We start from the raw sequence: 20,121 nt of genomic DNA, 5'->3' as shown, positions 1-20,121 counted from the left end.
TGTGTGGAAGTATGATGACGCCAGCTGCACAGGTCAAAGGCACTGGAGACAACTTTGATGCCTCTCTTTTTCTTACACATCAAAGCCAGCCCATTAGCAAATCCTGTCAGCTCTTCTTCAAAATATATATGATCTGATGACCTCTCACCATCTCTACCTCATCCAATCGGGGACAAGCTATCATGACTCTGTTGAAATCACTGCTGTAGTTTTTTTTTTTTTTTAAAGATTTTGTTTATTTATTTATGAGTGACACAGATAGAGAAGCAGAGACATAGGCAGAGGGAGAAGCAGGCTCCTCTGGGGAGCCTGATGTGGGACTCGATCCCAAGACCCTGGGATCTTGACCTGAAAGGAAAACAGACACTCAGCCACTGAGCCACTCAGGTGCCCCAGTGTCATAGCCTTCTAACTGGACTTCCCATTTTTGTTCTTGAGTCCCCACAGTCCATTCCCCTCATAGGGTCTGTGGGGCTCTCTGTTTCATACAAGGTGATTGCTAAAGTCCTGGCAATGGCCTACAAGATCCAAGATGATCTGGTCCCTGCTTCTTTTATGGCATCTGTTGCCACTCCTCCCTCTCTCAAGACTCCAGTCTTGCTGCCCTTTCTGCTCTTTCTGGAATCTTCTAGCACCTTCCTACTTCAGGGCTCTGCACTGGTCCCTCTCCCAGAGCACATTCTCTCCATACATTGGCAGATTCTTTCCCAATAGATCTCGGTTCCAATAAAGATGCCTTTTCTGGTCAACCTATGTCAGTTAGTAACCACCTCTCTAGCACTTTCTTTCCCTTTGACCTCACTTATTATTCCCTCATAGCAGCTAACAATGTTTAATGTACTATGCATTCACTTGATTTTTAAAAAATTTGTACTCACTCCTGATTCCTGCTCGAGCTCTAAGAATGTTCTTAACATCTGTAGAGGCTCAAGGAATAATTATTGAATAAATGAGTTCATGACTCAAAGGATTCAAATGGCATCGGAAATCTAACAAGAAGGGATGCCTGGGTGGCTCAGCGGTTGAGCATCTGCCTTTGGCTCGGGGCGCAATCCCAGAGTTCCAGGATCAAGTCTCACATCAGGCTCCTCGCAGGGAGCCTGCTTCTCCCTCTGCCTCTGTCTTTCCCTCTCTCTGTGTGTCTCTCATGAACAAGTAAATAAAATCTTCAAAAAGAAAGAAAGAAATCTAACAAGGAACCCGCAAAAAGTTCCCCAGATGAAAAAGTCTGGGTCTACTTGCCACAGAATCCTCTGTGAATCTTGGTACCCCTTAAATCTTCAGGTTTTGCTCTTCTTCTAAGCAGACATGTCCAGAAAAGAGTCCCCCACCTCCTATCCCCACCAAAGGCGACCCTGGCAGGTTCTTCCTTGGGCTATTCAACTCCTATATGTGTTGCAATAAACATTTTCATTTCTTTCATTTCTCACCCCTCTTCCTTTTTTCCTGGAAGTTGACAGATCTCAACAGAAAATAAAAAGGCTAAATGCATGCTTTCTGAATTTTGGTCAGGATTAGAAACTTCAAGATGTATCTTATTGGAGGGTATTTTTTGAGCAATTGAGGGCTAGGTTATAATTTTGTCTGGATTCACCCAAACAGGAGCTCATATTTACAGACAAGGGAGGCAAGACTGCTTTGTAATGCAGGTTGAGTGAACTAACTCGTACTCAGATTCGGCCACTGGGGGATGGTACCTAAAGGGAGGCTGGCACTGTCCTGGATGGCCGGGTGCTTTGTCCACCAGCAGTCTGTGAAGGACATGCTATCTCTATGTGACAGAGATACTTTCTGTGGGCTCCTCCCCATTGCCTGACCTACTCGCTTCTGCAAATAACCCTTTAGGTCCTCTCTAAAACCAGAGCTCAAACATTTGTGGATGTTCTTTCTTCAAACTCAAGAACTGGCAATTTTACGGTGACCCTTTCAAACTGTGTGAGCGGGGCAAAGTGGTGAGAGAAACACATCTTTTAGTGCTGTTTCCTGGCTCTCAAATAAGTTACATAAAAAGGGAAAGAATAAACTTTAAAATGTTTTTTTTTTGAACTGTCATTTGATGATGTGTTCTGCAATCTTCAGAAAATAGGTACATGTTACTACCACATTAGGGAGAAAATAAGTTAAATAAAAATTTCTAGCAGCAAGCCTGAAGGCTATCATATTGTCACTCAATAATTTGTTTCTGAAAATCCCCAAATGCACGTTAGTAGGTCTGCAAGCTTTCAACTTTCTGGATCACATACCATATGCAGTACACCCAAAAGAAACAAGAGGCAATCAAACTGACAGATTCTAATTTAGAAACCGAGAAGTGAATTTTCTACTGTTTTTGAAGGTAAAAAATGACAGTGTTGCCTCTTCCCCTGAAAATTTATCTATAATTATGCTTTGCGATAGAAGGAAAACAGCACACTTGCTGTGCACAACATTTGAGTCTTAAGAGCTGCTTTTGATTAATTAATTCATATTTTTATCAGGAGGTCAAGAAGCCTGCTTGTCAGAGCCCACACCTCCATTTATGCAGCAAATCGTGATTTATAAGACAAAGTCGGCGGAGTACAGTTGAACACAGTTAAAGCACCATGTATATGTGGAAAGCAAGTTTTACAGCTAGGGCTTCATTAGATTAAAATCTTTGGCCTCTTTGTGGTATGCTCTTTCCTATTGAATTTTGGAGTTCCTGCAGACCAAGAGAAAAACCCAGACTCCTCACCCACCCTTCAGACTACGCTTACATCTCAGGAATGCTAAGGGGTCAGAATTGGTCAGGTTCTCGGTGGTGCATCCTTCAAATGCAGAATTGGATGTCTCAGCAGCATCTCCAAAGGCAACACGGAGAACAGATGTGCGGCTGGTCAGCAGAGGAAAGGGGAGACAGGGAGCAAAACTCAGCTTCACTGAGTGACTATTAAATCCCACTTCCTGAAAGGTGCTTTCGTTCTGTTATTTAATCCTCGTGACAAACGAGCGTGCCATGTAACATTTCACTGTTGTAGAAAGTCTCAGAACATTTATATGTGACTTCAAAGATTACATATCTGGAGTTTACAGAAATCATTTCTATTTAACGCTCTATTTTGTTAACATCTGTCCGTGGCTTGTAACTCATCTCTCAGAATACATGCAGTGTATTCATTAGAAAACCTTGGGCTAATACTAAGTAACTAATACTAATTAACAGAATCTTAATTAGTAAATAGTGCCATTGAGGGCAGGATAGCTCAAAAGGGACCCTTTGCCTTGGCTAATATGTCACAAGTCTTCTAACAGGAAGATCCTATCTGGAAATGCAATTCTAAATAAGGATGTTAACTACTCCCTTGTACCTGAGAACTTCCCTGTGAGCAAATCTTGCCCGTGAAATATAAAAAATCCTCTGTGTTGCATTTGAAATCTGATAAATATTTATTATCAATGCTGTTTGCTTTTAATCTGTTCGGAATATCATTTCTCCAGCTTCTTAGTAGTTAAACAAAAATGGCATTTACATTACAATATTGCTTGCCAACAATCTCATTTTCTGGTTTAGTCAGCAGCCCTTCATGCTTGATTAGTCTTTAATTATACAAATACCTACATATTAAAAAAAGTTTTCTTTTTTCCATACTTTGAGCATGTAATTATTTTCTCTTGCATGCAATAACCTTTAATTTTAGGATTAAGCAACTGATTCTTTTTAGTATGGATGGGCCTTTTCAAGTGTTAAAACAAATTTGGTTATTGTATTATGAGAAAAATTAACTTTGGGAAACCTCTCATCAGTGCCTTTGACAGCACCCTGATCAGCTGTTACAGAAAGCACTGGGTATCCAAAAGATAAAACAAGACTTCATTTCTCCAGTGTTTTCCAATTTCTCCCTCTCTCTCTCTCTGGTCTAGGAATGTGATAATTTAAGCACTTAAGACCTGAATATATCAATTTTCCTATTTGCACAAATAGGGCTGAGAGCAGATGTTTTATATAAAAATATTTTAATACAAAGGCTGTTTCTAGTTTCAGTTGGAAAACCTACAAACTGTAAACTTTTATAATCAAAGATTTTTCTGTAAGAAATCCACAGAATGTTTAAAACTAGAGGAGTATCTTGTTGAGTTGGATGGTGTTTCTCCCCACATGCCATGCCTAATACTTGGGGCCAGTGAGAAGCCAAACAGCAATGAAATGGTACCTCCCTGGGGTACTTGGGTGGCTCAGTGGTTGAACATCTGTCTTTGGCTCAGGTCGTGATCCCGGGGTCCTGGCATCTAGTCCCACATTGGGTTCCCTGCATGGAGCCTGCTTCTCCCTCTGTCTATGTCTCTGCCTCTCTCTCTGTCTCTCATGAATGGTTAAATAAAATCTTTGGGAAAAAAAAGAAATAGTACTTCCTTTTCTAAAACCAAACAGGGGAAATCCTTAATATATCGCCTGACACGCTTTTGGATATTTACTTTATATTCATTTCCTTCTCTCTCCTCTCATACTAAATTCTGAGAAAAACAACATCCATTTCTTTCTGGGAGTCATCTCAAGGAGCAAACCAATCTGAGAACCTCACGGCATTCAGTTAGCCACATTAAATATGCACCGGGTTCTAGGTTCTGAATGAGGCTTGCAGGACATAGTGACAAATAAGATTGACAGGTACATTAACCCAAGCCAGAGCAGGACAACATTAGCCTGTGTTTAAAGCGCTGCTAGGAAGATACTTTAACTTTCCTCCAACGTCCATCCCAAAGTTTAGTTTGGCTGGTGGTAAAAGCATCATTCTCATATACCCAGTTTTTATGCAGAAGTACAACATTCTCTTTTGTTCAGTCCTCAGGGTTGACCACAGAATCTCAGAACTGGACAGGGCCACCAGGCTCTTCTGGTCCCATGTCTCTACAAGAGAACCACTGAAGTGGCTACCCCTTCTTTGGGACAGCTGTCTCGCTGGCTCACCCAACAGCACACCTATCTGTGCATACATCTCCTGGGAAGCGCTGTTCTGTAGATTTGTACCCAAGGTCCTAATTCTACCAACGTGGCCACTTTACTCTTACTGGGCTGTAGCAATGAACAGGACAAAGTCCCTGTGATTATGAAATTTCCATTCTAGTTGGAAGAAAATACATAAGCAAATCACCAAATAAATATATAACGTGTCATGTGGTGATAAGACCTCCAAAGAACGATGAAGGAACAGAGGTGCCACGTGTGCAATTTTATATAAGATGGTGAAGGAAGGACTCTTTGATGAGGCAAAATTTAAGGCAAGACCTAAATAAAGTGAGGGAGGAAGCTGGATATCTAAGGGAAAAGTGTCTAGGTGGAGGGAGCGATAAGCACGTGAGGTCTTGGCATTGAAAGTTAAACACTGAAATACACTGAACTTGTATAACTCAAGCCTCATTACCCCCAAACCAAGGTCTCTGTGTTCTCCACAATCTTTTAGATGTACCTTTTGGTATTTGCCCCTCTATTTCTAAATAATAATTTATTTTTAAAAAATATTTTATTTATTCATGAGAGACAGACAGAGAGGCAGAGACACAGGCAGAGGGAGAAGCAGGCTCCATGTAGGGAGACCGACGGGGGACTCGATCCCAGGTCTCCAGGATCACACCCTGGGCTGAAGGCAGCGCTAAACCGCTGGGCCACCTGAGCTGCTCTAAATAATAGTTTAAATTGTTTTTCTTGATTTGCCAATTTGGGGTATTATTGATTGGCTTCCACTATGGGAGATGAGGATTGAATATCCGCACCCACTCCCTATTTCCCCTCCTCCTGTGATCCCTTCATCCTGCCAACAGAGTTTCCAACTTAATCGGAATTTCTTTTTGGGACTACGAAAGTTCTGTTTACCTCCAATGCTGTTAGTACACTTCCTTCCTTGTAAAAGCTTTTGCTCTTACCAAAGTTAATCATTGGTCTTTTCTGTCTGCTTAGTTTTCTTTCTTTCTTTCTATTCATGATTCTTCCTAAACTCATCTCAGGAATGATGAACATTATTTTCCTTTAGAGAACCATACCAGGTATTCTCTTGGTTTCTCTTCCCTACCCTTCCCCTGCCGGTTCTCCAGGGACATCCTTTCTAGAGTCCTCAATGGAAACTGCCCCAATGGAAACTGGTTGTGTTCTAAGTCCACAGTAACTATCAGCCTGGGTGTTCCTTTTTGACCCTTTCAATGGTAAAGCTCCAATCTTTCTGTTCTTGGGTATACTCTCTTGTCTTGGTGGAGCACTTCTGGTGAAGTTGATGAAGAATGCATGACATCAATTTGAGACAAATTTTCCGGAGACTTTGCGTCTGAATCTTTAGTTGACTCTTATATTTGATAGTTAGCTCAGCAGTATATTAAGTACAAGTTGGAAACCATTTCCCTCAGAATTTTGAAGGCTTTGCTCCATTGTCTTCCAGCTTCAAGTATTGCCATGGAAACCCAGTGTTATTCTGATTCTTGATTACTTGTATTTTACCTGTTCTCCCCCAGAAAACATTCACAATGATATGTGTCAGATGTTTTGTTCTGTTTCCATTCATTAGGTTATTTATTCAGTGAGACTTTCAATGAGGTAACATCCTTCAAGTCTGGGAAATTTTCTTGTATTATTCTTTGTAATTCATTCTCTCTCTCTCTCTCTCTCTCTCTCTCTCTGTATTCTGTTAGCTAGAAGTTGGATCTCCTGGATCAATCTAGTATTTTCTCCATATATTACTAATTTGCTCTCTTTTTTCTTTCGTTCTACATCCCAAGAAATTTTCTATATTTCTAAACCTTCTACTGAATTTTTCTTTCTGCTATAATTATTTTGACTATTATCTAAATATTTCCTGAATTATTTTTTAAGTGGTCCTTCTGTGTTGTACTTTCGTTTTGTGGATGCATGGTCTCTATGGAGATTCTAGGATATTACTTTAAACATTTTAATAAAATTGTTCTCTTTCCTCTGTTGCTTCTATTTCCAACAAATTTCTCCCCTCTTTGATTTGTTTTAGTTTCTGATTTCAGATAAAAGCATTTCTCAAATATTTAGTCATTCCTTGTTGTCTTTTCACATATAAAAAGAAAGAAGGGACCTGGCGATGTTGGAAATCCCAAATATTGATAACTGAGTCTTTCCTCTCTGATTCATGGTCGGGTCTCTCCAAAGAAGAATCCTTCAATACCTGAGGTGGCTAGGTAGTGAGATGCCTGCATACTTGAGCACCTGTGTATGATATAAATAGCCCCGTGAGGTCATGTTTTATCGTTCAGGATGTAGACTTTCCCTGGATGCCCTGGTCAGCAGTAAGGAGCTCTCTCCAGCACACAGTGAGCCATACATATGTCTCCAAGTCTCTCATTCAATTTCTCATGCATAAAGCTGCTAGAGAGCTTATGTTCTGTGACGTTCCAGATGTCACAGGTCTCACAGGAGCCATGTACATGGGGTGAGATCAGAAGGTGACTGCTATTGCTGGCAGATACTTGTGTTCAAAAGTGGTTTCAAAACCATGGTCACACGGCTTATCTTGGGATGGGTGTAGTTGCCTGTCTGCTTGGATTGAGGAGGAAGCTGCAGGTCTACTGTTCATTATGCAGTCATTAACCTACGCCTCTGTTTTCAGCTACATGCCCTGCCATCCCTGTCTTTCATGGTAGCTGGTATCTGGAGCCCCGCAAACCCTTGGATTCTGGGGGCTCCAAGGCTGCCTTGCTTCTCACTGTGTCCCTCTCAGACCCTTGACATTCAGCTTTCTCAGCCTGGTTAACTCTTTCACCTGCTTTTCCAGAATTTGGTTGAACTTGCTTGTCCACTGCTGTCTTTTCTCCACTTCACTTTGCCTTTTTGGATTCATATGATTAAAAAATTCCTTTAATATCATTTTAGTGGGATTCCCAGATGGTGTGTAGAGATATATGTACATATTCAATCTACAGTCTATCTCACTGAAGAGGAAACCCTCCCATTTTTTTTCTTTTTGAGAACTGGAAAGATCTTTTCTATTTTTTGTTTCCTAGTACCCTTTTTATTCTTTACATTTCATCAGGTATTAACAACCATTTTCACTTTTTCAATCTTTCACTTAAAAAAAAACTCAGTTTCTTAAGATGTTGTGTCTCAACTCATCAACATTTTTCATATGTATATTGCCCTGAGCCTTGGCTAACCTGTCCTCATCTAAGAAACTGTTTACAGTACTATAGGGCAGGAGTTCTTCAACCTTCTTCATCATCAGAATCATTGGCTTCACCCCAGAGATTCTGATTTTATAGTTCTTAAGTTGGGTGAGGGGAATCTATATTATTAAAGAATCTCCAAGTGATTAAAACTTCTTTCCTTATTTTTTCTTACACAAAAATTTAACCACATGTAAAAGAAGACACAATGTTATCATGAACTCCCATGGCCCTATCACCCAGCTTCAATACTTTTCAGCTCATGGCCAATCTTCTTTTATCGATTCCCTACTCAACAACCTCCACCAATATTATTTTCTTCCTTCCCACATCTTCTGAGAAAAATCCAGACACCCTACCATTTCATTTGTATTTAAGTATGTATCTTCAAAAAATACTCCTAAAATATAACTAAACACCACTATTATACCTAAAAATATTAAAAAGAATCCCTGAACATCATCAGACATCCTATCAGCAGTCATATTTCCAACTGTCCCATAAATGTCATTCTTTTACCTTTTTACATTTGCTTGAATTGTCAGCTAAATAAAGCCCACATCATGAAATTCTTTGCTGTGTCTTTTGGTCTACATGTCCAACCCCCTAACCCTTCATCTGAATTTCTCTCTCTTTCTTTCTTATGATTTACTTGCTAAAGAAACCTCCCCATGTGATTTTGATGTGTGGCCAATCTGGGAATCATAACTTCTCTGAAGCACCCTTGGAGATTACATACAAGGACATCAGCTAGAGCAATCAGTACCCTGGAGCCCCCACTCTTGTTAAGGAAACCCCTACACGTCACCTGCAAACCTTTTAATAACATTGCATTTCTGGCTCTCATTCACCTTGATTTTAAAAATCGTTTGTTCTGAGGTCCCTAAGTGGCTCAGTCAGTTAAGCATCCAATTCTTGATTTCGGCTCGGGTCATGACCTGAGGGTTGTGATATTGAGCCCTCCATTGGGCTCCACACTCAGCATGGAGTTTGCTTGAGATTCTTTCTCTCCCTCTCCCTCTGCGTCTTGCCCCACATGGTGTGCATGCTCTATAAATGAATGAATGAATGAATGAATGAATGAATAAATAAATAAATAAATAAAATCTTTAAAAAAACATTAGTTCTATTGAGTTCTATTGTCGTGTTTTGTGTGTATGTGTGTCTGAGTCTTTTCCCTCTCATTATAGTATATGTGGAACACCATCTTTACCCATCACTTCTACTTTTTGAACATCATCTTTTTTGGGGGGGGGTGGGTTGGTAAATCTATCCATTCTAAATTACAGGTCTGCTGGCATGGTGGTAGTCACCTCAGCCAGCATCCAAGAATCATCCTAGTTAGGTTTTTCCAAATCATCTGGGAAAGAGAGGTGTCTCCTATGGCCTTCACCCAAGGATTCTCTTGTCTCAAATAGGATCACATTTTGAAAATTATTAGTAAAGTTGCCAAGTAGAAAGAACACAAAGTATTTCTAAGAATTACTAATTCCATCTTTTCACTAAATTAAGAAGATATCCAAATGCCTTAGCTTTTTTGCTAAAATATTTCACCAGTGAGGTGAAAACAAGTAGAGGCAGTTTGGATAAATGTTGGAGGTGGCATAGTGATCATAGCTTGGGAGAAGGGCCCCAAATGATTTATTGTCCAAACCATGACAGTTCTGAGTGTGAGATGAGTGCTATTGGCAATTACACCAGACAACAGGGATACAAAGAGACCATCCCAGTTAAAAGAGCATGTGAGGTCCCCCAGGGTGGAGCCAGACAGTCTGGACTCAAATCCCAGCTCCACCTCAAAGAAGCTGTGGGCTTTTGGTAAATTACTGGCTTCTCCAAGTCTTGGTTTCCTTCTACTATAAGTGATTGCAAGGCATAAGCAGGAAAATGTATACAGAATACCACAGTTTCCAGCATGAAAATCTCAATGGTATTTTAATTTTTTAAACTGGATCATAATTTTTCTACTGGGAGATTCTGCACTGGTGGGGTTTAGGACAGCCAAGCATGTCACATGAGGGTCTCTGGTATCCAATGGTGGGATCCTGAGGTATACCCTTGGTGGGAGATTCCCTTTCATCTTCCTTGGGTCTTTCTATCTGTTCTCTAATACTTTTATGCTTTGGAAAATACAATTTAACTCACAGATCAATCAGATCTATAAAATATTAAGAAGGCCTCCTCCTCTCTCTATTACATTCTGAATATCAAGAACCACCATGGGTGGGTTTAGATGAGGGGGAAGGAAACAGAAGACTAAATAGGAAATGGTGGTCTTTGCTTTGATGAACATTTCCTACCAGAGGAAACAGGCTGATTTGAAGCAGTCTAAGTGAAGTTCTGCATTTCCCAAAGCCCACTGAGAAGAGAGGGCAAAGAACAACGGTGTTAAAACAATTTCAAATAAATCATAATCATAGAGGTGCCTGGCTAGCTCAGTTGGAAGAGCATGCAACTCTTGATCTCGGGGTTGTGAGTTTGAGCCCCATATTGGGTATAGAGACTACTAAAAATAATAATAATAATAATAAAATAAAGTAAAGGAACTTAAAAAAAAAAGAAATCAGAGTCATAACAAGATCCAAGGTTTTTATAGTCCTTACTATGTGCCAGGCATATATATAAATATTATAAATAAAAAAGTAAATGGGTAACCTTTCTTTCATTGGTAATTGTTATCTTCATCAAATAATTTTGCAAATAAATTTAAGATAGTCAGATAATAGGCCCTTACATATTTGTGCAATAAATAACTGCGGCACGAGAAATCATCACTTATAACAATTATTGACAGCCCTGGGACATACAGAGGTATGAGACTTAGTGTCTGTTCTTCAGGGCCTTATAATTCAAGTAAGAGAACAAAGTTGTCCATAGATTAAAAAAAAAAAAAGACTGGCATGTGCTAGGAGCCAAATGTGTGAGTCAGAGAGGAGAGTCCTCCCTGAGAGCTGGACAACCTGGGCAGGGAGTAGGAAGTACAGGGAAGTGTTCAGGGCAGTGGTGAGGGGAAGAGGCATGCCTGGCAATGGGGAGCACCCTAGCAGAGCCAGGGAGGTGGACTGCACAGGGCACCTCAGGCCTGCGGAGGGTTGAGAGGGTGGGAGAGTCAGGGGTCGGTGGGAGACTGGGTAGAGGGGAGGGCCAGAGCACCCAGGCTAAGAAGGCCAAAAGAGAGCTTTTTAAGGATGAGGGTGATAGAAGAAAGTGTTCTTTTAGGCAGGTTGGCTTGACAGTGGTTTGTAGAGTGAATTGGATCGGGGAAAAAACAAAAGTAGGAAGACCGGGTCAGGGAGGATGATGCTAGCTCTGCCCCAGGCCAGACCAGGTAGGAGAACCAAGAGAGGTTCTAAGTACTCTGGATGTAAGTTCTCCGGCCCACGAATTTTCTGCCTGGAGCCTGTGGACCTGGCTCTCACCTTGCAACTCTCAAGACAGGGTTTTTCCCTTGATAAATGTTCCAAGAACCCAAATCTGTGCGGGGTCCTGGGCTTCCTTCCCACCATGTTCTCTCTCCCTCTTTCACTTTCTCCTTAGCATGACCTATTCACTTTCCCTGAGACTGCTTTGCCTGTCTTTAATACATTATTTCTCATTTAATAGGTTTGTTAAACTGTGAATTTTCTGTGAGTTTTCAACCATATAGGCAGTGGGTATACAGACGTTTCCTGAAACGTGTGTATGTGGCAGGAGGGAGGGTGAATAGCATAATTGTTTAGGCCCCTTTTGACTGTTAGGGATGATGTTGAGTATTGAGGGGCTCATCGTCACATTCAGTATGTTGGAACACCAATAAACTTGCTTCTGACCTAATATGTGTCTAAGAACTCCTACCTCTGTCTCCCTGAAGAGTTAGGTCTTTCAGGGCAGGGCTTTTCAAATTCTGAGCTTATTCCATGCAAGAAATACACTTGACAATTCAATCCAACACATATATACATACAAAATACACACATACGCACATGTTTATGAACAAATATATCTATCATTCTCTCTCTCTATATATATATATATGTATGTATGTATGTATGTATATGCAACTAAATACATATGTCTATATGTATATAATCTAAACAGAAGCTTCAAGAAAAAAAACCACATAGCTTTACTATCTATGATATGATGCCCTTGTATTTTCTATTACCTTTTATTAATTTTCTTTAAAGACTTCTGGTTATGAACCAGACACTAAACCAATATAATAACCACACAAAATGTGGTAACTCTATCCTTCCCCAATTTGGGCACATTGTCCCACCTAAATCTTCATAAAGATCCAAAGAAAGGTCCAGAAGACAAAGTTTCTTAAGTGCCAAGGCCACCTTGTCTTCTGTGACTGCCTATCTCCCTCATTTACAGAATGTACCAGATTTATTCCTGGTGGGATGAAGAGAGGATGGGGCCTTTTAACACTGAGGATGAAAAGGTATAAGCATTTGGTTTGGGGATGACCCAATGGGATTTGGGCAACCACCACAAGGTCGAAAGGAAGACCTTGCTGCTCTCATCTGATCACCACTGCTTGGGAAGGAGGCTTCCTTTCTCTGTACCTTCCCGTCCCCCCTGTTTTACAAGGGCTCTCCCCAAGCCAGGTATCTATAGCTCCCCAATAAAGCAGCACTGGTTGGAAAGAATCTCTACAGTGCTCCTAAGTTCTAACTTCTGAGGGCTGTCAATGGAATGCCTAGACAGGGGTGTGCTGTAGGGCACCCTTTTTTTGTATTGCTAAGAGGGCAATATGTTTTGTGAACCCCGAATTACAGCCCAGTGTCAAGGCTGTTTGCTGAAGAGAATCTGGACTCTGATTTGTTTTCTTCTTAAAAATAGTATACCTCACCTACTCATCTGCTTCGCCGCCTGCCCCCCAACCCACCCTAACACACAGTTATGTATAAAGTGGTGTTTACTTAAAAATTAGAATTTCAGGGCCATACCCTCATGGGAGACAACCCGCTCATACAGCTGAGCTTTCTTCCTCTTCTGTTGTGACACTTTAGATTATTTCAAGCCGTGCCCCTGCTGTAGAGCCAGGTTGGCAAGGAGATTTTTCTAAAGGCTTTTTTCTCATTGCTTCGAGCCAAAGATGTTGTCCTCTGACCTTCTGATTCCCGTTCTGCATCTAATCAATGTCAGGTCACCACACGTAAGACTAAAATGAGGTTAAGTGGAAAAAAACAAAACAAAACAAAACAAAACAAAACAAAAAACAAAAGCAAAAACCCCAAGAAGCACAAAGCCCCCCAGCCTGCCCAGCCAAGTCCTTAAAGAGCTCACCACCCTCCAATAGTATAATTGCTTGGATAAGAGAATGTTTCTCGTTTGCCTCCCCACTCACTGTCCACCACCACCCCCAACACACACACCCCATTTGTTTGGTGCCTGATTTGTTTCTAGTTGCAGCAGGGAGGTCAGAGCGAAGCCAGGAGAATGAATGGAATCAGCCTCCTGCCGGGGCGCCTGGAGCGGGCGGGTGTTACGGATCAGCGTAAAGCCGGCTCCCTTTCCCGGGCCGGGCCGATGTAACTCACTGGAGTGGCAAATTACATCAGACCTACAGCTGTAACCCGACATTATGATTAATTTGATCAGTAATTTCTCCTGTTTTTCATTTTAATCGGTGTGACTATTCTGCTGTGGCAGGTCTTTCAGATCTAATTAAGATAAATTTCCGAGTAAAAGACTTGGCAGACTTTCCGAGGCAAATCCAGGCGTCTGGTGTGAAGACCTGCAGCCCCAGTCAATCACCTTCGGGGAGGGCTGCACCGCACCCCGCAATGGGCCATTCACACTTAAGCAAATTCGTAATCTCCAGGGCTGCTTAGTCATTCTCTCAAAAGACTGGGGAGGGGGTCCCCCCTTCTCCCCCCCAGGGAAGAGGAAAGAAAGGAAGACCCCAGACAATGTCATTTCTCCCCTTGTGCTCACACTCTGCTGATTCGCCCTGACTATGTGGATAACCTTGTAAGTGGACACTTTATAGATTCCCTAACTTGCTGTCCCCCCCCAAAAAAAGAAAAAATTAAATACTTGCCTATGTATATATCAAATAAACACAACTGTCTACACGCACAAATATGGAGCACACATGTATGTGACTATGAAGGTTCAAAGTAAGTCCACGTGATAGCTCTTTCGAAGCCGGCGCAGAGAGCGATGGGCATCTCTGGATACAAGTGCCATGGGACCAGGGGCAAGAGCAAGCCCTACCACAGGAAGGGGAAGTAGGAGCTGGGAAGGCCGGCTGCCAACACTAGGATTGGTTCCCACCACACACACCCAGTCTGCTTTCACAGAGGCCAGAAGGAGTCCCATGGCTTGAGGCTGGGTGTTGAGGACATCCCCTGGGACTCTGAGGATCCTAAGTGCAAAACAAGGGTTACTGATGTTGTCTACAATGCTTCCAACAATGAACTGGTCCACCCAAGACCCTGGTGAAGAACTGTATGGTGCTCACTGGCAGCACCGTGCCCCGACGGTGGTAGGAGTCCCACTATGCCCTTGGGCCCCAAGAAGGGGTCCATGCTGGCTCCCTAGGAGCAAGAGATTTTAAGTAAAAACAAAAAACAAAAACAACCAAAGACAATTCAAAAGAAATATGATGAAAGGAAAAAGACCCAAATCAGCAACCTTCTGGAGGAGTGGTTCCAGCAGGGCAAGCATCTCGCACGCATCTCTTCAAGAGCCAGTCCGGGTGGCTGAGCAGATGGCTATGTGCTAGGGGGCAAGGAGCTGGAGTTCTATCTGAGGGAAGTTCAAAGCTGCAAAGACAAATAAAACTTCCTCCCATCTTTGGCCATGTAAAAGAGGTGCTTACTGTTCAAAAAAATATATATTAAAAAATATATGTAGTCTATGTAATGCACATATAGTCTAACGCTTTAACGCAAACATGCATCTATCCGCATATTGGACTTGGGTTGGCAGGGGTTAAGAGCTTATTTCCCCAATTTGTTTTCTTTTAGGTCAATCCATGCATTCATTTATGTATCCTAAGGCTAGTGGCTGATATTTGTACAAGTTCTATTAGGTTTTTTCTGTTCTTTGAAGATGAAGATGTTAATGAGATTATTTTTTCCTAAAGCCATTTAAGCAGCAAGACCTGCCTGTGCAATCTGGTATAGACACATTGGGCAAGTGTCAAGTATTTGCCTGGGTTACTGGGTTGACACACCAACTTATAGGATATACAAAACGACATGCCAAGAACCTCGAAGCAGGGGATGTTCTTAAAGACCTTTTTTTTAAAAAAAGATTTTTATTTATTTATTCATGAGGGAGAGAGAGAGAGAGAGAGAGGCCGAGACACAGGCAGAGGGAGAAGCAGACTCCATGCAGGGAGCCCAATGCAGGACTTGATCCCAGGACTAGAGGATCATGCCCTGGGCTGAAGGCAGGCGTTAAACCTCTGAGCCACCCAGGGATCCCATTTTATGAAGAATCCATTGCCTCACAATGATGGCACCACTGTCAATTATCACAAAGCAAATTCTCCATTTTAAAGGGAATGGCCATTCTGGAAAGTACACGTGACTGGAGAGAAGGGGCTTTAACATGAATGATTTTGTACCCAGCTCCGACAGTGTTGATGAAGAGGGTAAAGAACTTCCACAAGCCACACTAGACAATCTTTCATCAGGTAAAAAGAACTACATTCTGACCCTGTATGACCTCTTCATTTGGAGGATGATTTTGCTACCATTTTACATGTATCTTGGCTTTTGCTCCTGAAACAGTGTATCGACATGATGGTATAAGAGAAGACTCCCTCACCCCAACTAAGGCAGACAGACAGTCCCAGATGCACTTCTGTGGCTGTACGAAAGATGGGAGGAATAGAGGAAGGGGTGATCTGCACAGTCATATAGCCAGGCGAGCTTGGGCCTAAACATTGGAGCGAGACCCACTGACTTTTCAGCTCTGATTTGTCAGTGTTCACAGACCATTTCAATCTCTTTGTACTTGAGTATCAATTGGGTAGAAATGGCTCCAACAGAACTAGTATATTTACCAAATAAAAAGAAGAATGTGTGGCTGCACTGTCACCCCTAACTTCAGAGTTTCTGCTTCATGAGCAATGATAAGACTGAAATTTTAGATCAGGAGCTCCAAGAAAAGCCAGGGAGGGGACTCTGGGAGTCTTTCTTTGCACAGAGGTAACTGTGCAATTACCTCCATCTTCATCTGCAAGTTAGAAATCATTATGTGATTTATTTTTTTAAGACTTTATTTTTGAGAGAAAGAGAGAGGGAAAGAGAGATAGAATGAGCACAAGCTGGGGGGAGAGGCAGAGGGAAAAGCAGACCCCCCCACTAAGCAGGGAGTCCCACTCCAGGCTTGATCTCAGCACCCCAGGGATCATGACCTGAGCTGAAGGCACACGCTTAACCTACTGAGCCACCCAGGTGCTCCCATTATGTGATTTAAATGAGATCTCTTTAAAATATGGAAATCCCACAATAAAAAAGAAGAAAACTAAAGAGAGGCAGATTAGCACAGTAGACAAGATTTTATGTCAGATAGACCTTGGTTTGAATCTTGCTTCTTAGAAGTCCTTACTCCTAACTTCCTTACCTGTGAAGTGAGTTAGTGGGACATCCAAGGTTCACTGAGCTTTGTTACTCAAGATGAGGGCAGAGGGGCAGGCACTTCAGCTTCACCTGAGCTGGTTAGAACCACAGACTCTAGGGTAAGCCCTCTACTCCAGAGCTACTGAATCCAGAGTCCACGTTTATCAAAGTCCCAGGGGAATTCTTATGCAAATAAAAGCTTGAGAAGCCCAGGTATAGATCCGATGAGACACCATCTAGCAGCAGTCTGAGCATCTAATAAACTCTCAACCAGATAGTTGTTCTTGTTTGGAGAGGGTGTTAAAAGATTATTTATTTCTCCTATTCTGAGTGTCAGAAGTGAATCACAAGGTGTGAGGTTTTTCTGCAAATATTGGCTAATAACCCAACTTGAGTCTGGGAGAGGCTCCAGTGTATAAAAAAGTACATTTATGGCTGTTTTCATTTCCTGATGGACTGTGAATCTGGGGAGGGGTAGGGTGGAAGTAACACTGGCTTAATCTTCTTAGAACTGAAGGCGTAGTTTTATTATATCATAGAAGTAAAGTTAGCACCAACCTCTGCAACCAACACACTTCTAGGGTACATAGTGTTTTGTATAAATGAGTGGTAGGGATTTGCTCTTTTAGAAATGAATAATTGGGAGCCTATTTACAAGACAATAGGTAGTCGTACCTTGAAGATGCTTAAAATGTATTCATGGTGATATTTACACTTGGAGAACTTGTAAAATACCCCATTTTTGCTTTCTGCCTTTAACAACTTTCTGCCTTGTCCAGGTTGGTTCCAAGGACCATTTGGTTTTTAGCTCCAGATTGGCCAAATTCCTTCCATGGGATGCAGAACACTGGAGGTGGTAATTACTCTAAGGAATGTTAATTTTTTAGAACCCCAGACAGCAGCGCAAGATGACTTTCCCTCTGCTTTACAACATACAAGTTTCCAAGACAACCAGACTCAAGAGAGCTTTCCTTGGTGGGGGAAAGTGAGAGGGTTTCTCTGAAATCTTCTCCTCTCTGAACCCTTCAACGTTGCTTTGTTCTCTTTAAATGCCACATTCATAACCTCACAATGCAACGACAGAGAGCTCGACTCTGGAAAGAGCGGCCAGCCTCGGGGAGGATATGGAGCCCAGCTGAGAAAAGAAGGAGCTCCCTGACTTGATTTCTCTTTTATGACAGTTCCATTTCTTCTGGTGTAGAAAACTGAATGATGGCTGATCCCAGTCAAACGACAGTTCAGATGAAATGTGTCGGGCTGGAGAGTTGCATTGATCAGAGCCTAACTGGGCTTTCAGATGAGAGTCATCAGCCTCGCCAGACAGGGCGCTCCCCCCACCACTGCATTCACCTGTGTCCTCACAGGCACCCCCACTAAGTGGCCAAGGACTGGGAAATGCCCTGCCAGTGAACGGCCACTCTAAGGAGTACCTGAACCTTTGCCATGTGGATCCCTCTTACACATGAAAGAAGAGACCCTGCAACTGCCATTCTCAACATGGCGCCTTTCTCTGTCTTATCTCTGTACTGAAGCCAGAATGCCCAATTTAGTTCTCCACAGAGGAGGATGAAAGAGAAGGAAAACACCAGTGCCTCTGAGGCACTCTCTCTCTCTCTTTTAAATAGGAAACAAGAAAAGAGCCAGGATGGGAGCATTATTACTGAGAGAGTGCCCCGCAGACAGAGTTTTGACATCTGGTACTCTAGAGGCCTTACACCCGGCTTGCCATGCAGATTTCAGACTGACTTGATCTGTTGTTTGGATTCCAACCACTCTTCAAACACAGGGGTTGAGGAGGCAGTTATTAGGGTATTGGGGAAATGTTCTGACCACTGGAAACTCCTCAGTCAAAAGATTGCAGGGTAGGGGCGTGGTGAGGAGAGAGAATGCCCTCTCTGTCCCTGGGGTTGCCAGGGGCCATGGGGTCCAGTGGTATCCTGCTGTCACTTCTCCATGCCCTGGCACGGGGAGGCCCAACTCCAGGGGCAGTGCTGTGTGAAGAGAAGAAGTAATGGGGAGTAAAGTAGAGGAGGGGGGGAAGCCCAGCAGAAGGAGAAGCTCTCCATGACGTCAGCTGCCATGAGAAGCAACCCAGCCAGACCTTCCCTTGATTTTTGGACCCAGTGGTTTTTCTCATTGCCAATTGTAAGAACCATCCTTGGTTTCGGCTTTCCCTGCTCTTGCTTTGGTTTTGAGTTTTTTCTTTCCTCCTTCCCCATTTGTCTCTACTTTGTTTTCTCTATTGCCCAGTCCATAGGATTCGGTCTGTGGATTTTTGATGATGTCCTAGGTAAGGAAACGTAACATTATTTTAGTTGTGTCAATGCTACAATAAGTTCAAGAAGGAAGCCTCAAAGCAGTGGTTGCTGAGGGATTTTCCATGGGATATTAATTAGTGTGATGTGGCGGGGGGAGGTTCAGTTCAGGTTCGAACACAGGTTCGAGAATTTCTTGGTTAAATAATGTTGACTAGACATCTCTACTGCAGGATGTGTTTCAGCTTTCAGTGTCCTACTATTCATTGAGAAATATCTAGGAGTCGCATGCAGTGTGAGGTATCTGCCTATCTGTCTGTCTATCTATCTATCTATCTATCTATCTATCATCTATCATCATCTATCTATCAATCTATCTATCCATCTTAACTATTCATCCATCCACCTATCCATTCATTCACCCACCTATCTACTCCCCGCCTCTATCTATCTATCTATCTATCTATCTATCTATCTATCTATCTATCATCTATCTATCATCACCTACTTACCATGAAATCTGTTTTCAATGCAATTTCTTTGGCCTGGTGTTTTGTGGAAGACACTTTGGGAAATGTCGCCTTAGAAAATGTTGGCAGGGGGCAGCCCAGGTGACTCAGTGGTTTAGCACTGCCTTCAGCCCAGGGCATGATCCTGGATCCCAGGATGGAGTCCCACGTCGGGCTCCCTGCATGGAGCCTGCTTCTCCCTCTGCCTGTGTCTCTGCCTCTCTCTCTGTGTCTCTCATGAATAAATTTAAAAAAAATCTAAAAAAAAAAAATGCTGGCAATTAAATGTGGGAATAAGAACAAATAACTCACCAATAATCCAAATGAACAATTGCAGAGGCAGTAAAATATAAATGGAGATGCTCTGAAGTCTGACAGTAATGTTGAGGAAGTTCCTTCAGTTTCCTGACAGTCTGTTGCTCTGCACCTGAACTGAAGATAATTTTTGCCTCTTCTAGGCTTTTGTGAGGAGGAAATGAGAGGCCAAAGTACTCAGAGTATAAAGTACATAGATACAGTCGATAAATGATAATGGTTATTCCATGAAACCCATGCATGAAATACTGTCTATAAAATGCTCTTTGTAAACTTCAGAACGCGCTGCAAATTTTGGCCACATATTCTCAGGAGTCCTTCTTGAGTACCGCGTACCCGTTGTGGGTT

The 20,121-nt window shown here is 42.3% G+C and overlaps 1 protein-coding gene and 1 pseudogene across 4 annotated transcripts in view; one reads left to right on the top strand and one right to left on the bottom strand.

Moving 5' to 3' along the window:
* POU6F2 (POU class 6 homeobox 2) overlaps window positions 1-20,121 on the bottom strand; it is a 477,797-nt gene that overhangs the window by 92,698 nt on the left and 364,978 nt on the right. The window lies entirely within an intron of this gene.
* On the top strand, window positions 14,281-14,901 carry LOC144293132 (small ribosomal subunit protein eS8 pseudogene; annotated as a pseudogene).

Source organism: Canis aureus, chromosome 21 (assembly GCF_053574225.1).
Source record: "Canis aureus isolate CA01 chromosome 21, VMU_Caureus_v.1.0, whole genome shotgun sequence".
NCBI classification, from domain to species: domain Eukaryota; kingdom Metazoa; phylum Chordata; class Mammalia; order Carnivora; family Canidae; genus Canis; species Canis aureus.
The sequence above is the reverse complement of the archived record's forward strand: the minus strand, read 5'-3'. Positions and strand labels throughout refer to the sequence as shown.